This window comes from Arvicola amphibius, chromosome 11 (genome assembly GCF_903992535.2).
Source record: "Arvicola amphibius chromosome 11, mArvAmp1.2, whole genome shotgun sequence".
In the NCBI taxonomy this organism is placed as follows: domain Eukaryota; kingdom Metazoa; phylum Chordata; class Mammalia; order Rodentia; family Cricetidae; genus Arvicola; species Arvicola amphibius.
The window spans coordinates 109,059,670-109,064,499 of NC_052057.2; positions in this window are offsets into that span (position 1 = coordinate 109,059,670).

The following is a 4,830-nucleotide window of genomic DNA, read 5'->3' on the forward strand; positions in this document are numbered from 1 at the left end:
TGCCAACATTACTGTTGCAAAATTTAACAAGGGCAAGCGTTCTAACCCCATTCCCGATCTTAGCATGACAGCATTCCTTCACTATGCCGTCCCATTCTGCACAGCAACGTGGGGTTATATTGCATGTTCAGTGGGTTGGTGATGCTGTTACCATGTTTATGAAGTTCCTTCTGTTCCTAATGGTGAAAATTTCTCATGAAGTACTGGATTATATCAAACACATTTTTCTGCATCTATTGAACATATCACACAGTTTTTTTTAAAAAAAAATGGTGCATACAATAATTTTCTTGTCAATCTTGTATTCCTAGGGTAGCTTCATATAGGTATGATGAATAATACTTTTCACACATTGCTTCTACTGGCTTCTAGCATTTTGCTGGTAATTTTAATCTGTAGTTTGTTTAATCTTACATTTTTGTCCAGCTTGTTATCAGGATAATTACTAGCTTATTGTATTAATAATTCCATTACTCAAAGAAAGAATTGGGTAGTATTCCCCCATGTTTTTGTGAAAACATGACTTTTTAAGCTATTTGGGTGAATTCACCATCTAGGCATGGTATTTTCTTCGTGAGTAGTTATTTGTACGACTAATTCAATATCTTTATTTGCTGTAGGCATAACCAAATATTCTACTTCTTAAATGAGATTTAATTTTTGTATCTTCTTTGTTTGGAGTATTCCTTTATTTTTTTAAGGTTAGTAAGTAGTGATTCTATTTCTTTCACTCCTCTTTTAGTTTTTTGTTTTGTGTGGTTTGGTTTGGTTTTGGTTTTTCAAGACAGGGTTTCTCTGAGGCTTTGAAGCCTGTCCTGGAACTCACTCTACAAACCAGGCTGGCCTCAAACTCAGAGAGATCTGCCTGCTTCTGCCTCCCAAGTGCTGGGATTAAAAGGGTGCGCCGCCACCACCTGGATTTCTTTCATTCCTATTTTAGTAAGGAGCTTTTTTTGTTTTGTTTTTTGTCAGTGCAGCCACAAGTTTGCCAAATTTCATGATCTTTTGAAAAGACCAACTTTAATTTTCACTTCCCATCCTTTGCCCTCCATTTTATCTGCTTATTCTCAGAACTTTGCTCTCCTTGTCTAGTTCCTTTGAACTTATGTAGTTTTGTTCTTAATTTATTTTGTTTTTGTTTTCCTAGTATGTAAAGAGAAAGATTGCAGCATTGAGATTTGTACTTCTAAAAATATTAGTGATCTAGCTGTAGCTTTCCTCTAGGCAGTACTTTAATTGCAAATGTTGTCTCTTTATTTTCATTCAGAGAATTTTCTAAATTCTGTAGTGATTTTTTTTCCTTTGGCCCACCAGTTACTTAACATGTAAGATATTTAATTTCTACATATTTTAACATCCCAAATTGTATTTGATCATTCAGCCAAATTTTTAATTCATTAATTTTAGAACACCTCTATAATTTCATCCTCTTACATCTACTGTGGTTTGTTTTATGACCTGTGAATTCTGGACAGTTAGGCCCTGTACCAAGACACAAAGGAATAATTCTTCCTGCAGAACATTCTAAATATTTTTCATGATTTTCTTCTTTCTTTGTATTTTTTTACTCCATAGGAATATTTTATTTCAAAGTTATTTCTAAAATTTATGGAGGAAAATAGAAAAAAATGTAAGCCAAAATTAATCCAACACACAAGGAAGCCAGCCTGGTCTACAAGAGCTAGCTCTAGGATAGCTAAGACTGCTACACTGAGGGAAAAAAAAGAGAAAGATGTTTTATGTTAATTCTACATTTAATAAAAAACACTGCATCACCTTATACACGAAGCAGTAACTACCCATTCAATGGAGTTCCACAATAAAATAGTTTTAATTGCATGAAATTGCATAAAATTTAGTATCATAATATTCAAGATCAAAAGTAAGACCCAAATGCATATCCAAAACACTGATTCTGCCAGGCAGTGGTGGCGCATGCCTTTAATCCCAGCTTGGGAGGCAGAGGCAGGGGGATCTCTGCGAGTTCAAGGCCATCCTCTACAAGAGCTAGTTCCAGGACAGGCTCCAAAGCTACAGACAAACCCTGTCTCGAAAAACCAAAACCAAAACAAAACAAAAACAGAAACAAAAAACAACCACCAAGAAACACTGTTTCCATTTAATGACAACATAGACCCACAGAAGACAGGCAAATGATTTGATTCCAATAGGAAAGTTGACATTTCTAATCAATTATTTTGCAACTTTTCAGTCAACAATGACTAGTGAGTTTAAGATGATATCCCAAATCCATGTGTGCACCATTATATTTTTGATAAAGGAAAAGTAATGCCCATAATTATTAAGCTACTAAGAACACTTTGCCTCCTCCTCAGTCATCCCACATGGGCAAGCTCACCATCTGCAATGGGCAGGGTAACTGTCAGACGTCATTCTAGCCCACTGTTTATGTGCCTGCTTCAAGGCTAGCGTCATGCTACTTTTTATTTCTTTTTAGTATAATATGAAAACAAGTATTGTGATATTTTGGCATTGCTCATTTTTTTTCAAGACTGTTTAGGTATTTGGAGTACTTTTGTGTTAGGACTAACCCTATGAAGAATTATATTTCCCTTGGTAACATGTTCATTTTTATGTACTTCACCCTGCCAATCCATGAACACTGAATATTCTAGTCTTCAATGTTTTAGTTTTCACTGTATAGTCTCTCATTAGGTTTCCTAGATCTTTTCCCTGTTGTTAGATGTGTTGTTGAGTCTAACTTTTCTTCCGGAGTTCTTGTTTAGCATGTTCATTACTGGTGTACAGGGAAAGCTATGGTTTGTTTGGTTTTGTTTTTTATCTTTTATTTTTTTAAGAAAACAAACTATTTAATTATACATACCAAACTTCCCATTCCCTCCCCTCCACCTACCTCCTCACCCCCACCCACTCCTCAGAGAGAGTAAGGCACATTGCTTTGGGGAAGGTCCAAGGCCCACCCTACTATATCTAGACTGAGCAAGTTATCCTTTCCGTCCAAAGAAAGAGAACAGGTTCCTGAAAAGCCAGTACAAACAGTAGGGATAAATCCTGGTGCCACTGCCAGTAGACCCCTAGTCTGCCCCAGCCATGCAACTGTTAACCACATTCAGAGGGTCTAGTATGGTCCTATGTTTGTTCCTTCCCAGTCTGGCTGGAGTTGATGAGCTCCCATTAGCCCAGGAAGACTGTTTCAGTGGGTGTCCCCATCATGGTCTTGACCTCTTTGCTCATATTCTCATTCCTCCCACTCTTCAACTGGACTTTGGGAGCTCATCAGTGCTCCAGTGAGGGTCTCTGCCTCTGGATGAAGGTTCTATGGTGACATAGATACTAGTCAGTCTGACCACAGGGCAAGGCCAGTACAGGCACCCTCTCCTCTATTGCTTAGGGTCTTAGCTGGGGTCATCCTTGTGGATTTCTGGGAATTTTTCTAGAGCCAGGTTTCTTGATAACTCCGTAACTGCACCCTCAATCAAGATCTCTCTCTCTCTTTGCTCTCATCTCTGTCTTTCCTCCATCTACAACTTTCCCTCAAGTTCTCCTTGCCCCTCCCCTTCGCCCCTCCTCCAGGGGAAGCTATGTTGACCTTTGTACCATGGTATTTTGCTGAAGATATTTATTTGTTCTAAGAATTTTCTGTGTAGTCTTTGGGGTCTTCTAAGTAAAATCAAACTGAGACAGAAGATAGAAACTGAACAGGCAACTCAGAGCAGGGACTCAAAAGCAGCAGTTGTACCAATGTCCTTGGTCCTCTGGCCAGGAACATCAGACGGGAGTTCTGGTTTCTTAGTTCCTAAATGAACACGCCTACCTGGAGGCTAACTGTATGGAACTGAAACTGCATCCAGGCACTAATCACTTCTGGTGAACAGCTTTAGGACTGGACCTCTGAATTGTCTTGTAAAAATGGTTTATAGGCATTCCCCAACTTCAGTCCCTTTCCTAAATGATTTGGGGTTCTCTCTTTAGAGGATAATGTATTATTCAAGGTTCGTCCATGGAAAGCTTTACTTTTAGTCAAGAGAATGGTATCTCTGGTCTGAGGGACCTGACATTCTAGTTAGTCCAGTCTGACTGGTGAGCATCCCCCCAGTAAGGCAGCTTCACCTGAAACCACCTTAAAGAGAGAGGAGATATGTTATTCCTTGATGGGTTTTCCTTCCCAGAAAGTCCACCCTCAGTGCAGCTGCTTACAGAGCCATAGTCATGCATCTTCATGTCTGCCTGTTTTTTCAAGTTAATCAGAAGTATCATTTTTCCATGCAAGCTTTCCCTGACACTTTGAACTTGGCTTTCTCTATCTCCCCCTCACCTCCTGGTTTGCATGTTACTACTTTTTTTTTCTTTTTACCCAGTTTGCCTAATTCAAAAAGATCTTTGTTTTTCTTCTCTATCTTCCTCCTCCTCCTCCTCCTCCTCCTCCTCCTCCTCCTCCTCCTCCTCCTCCTCCTCCTCCTTTTCCTCCTCCTCCAGAATTTACTTTCCTACCCTGAGATTTTTCTCTTAAAATCCATTAAAATTGTCCTGGAACATTTCTGAATCTGTTCTTTTATTAACAAGACTACAATTCCCGAAAGTCCACTTAAGTTCCATCTACAGAAAGGAATAGACTTCTTCCTTTCTGGCTTGCATCCCTTTATTCCTTTCCCCTGCCTATGGCTGTGGCCAGGAACTCAGGTACTATATTGAGTGAGTGAGGGGACACATTGTGCTATCCCTGGGCTTTAGAGATGTTTTCAGCATTTCCCATGCTGTATAATGCTGGCTATGTGACTGTATGTATACATAGCCTTTATCATACTGAGGTGCAGGTCCTTCTATTCTTAGTTTCTTTGAGGCCTTTAT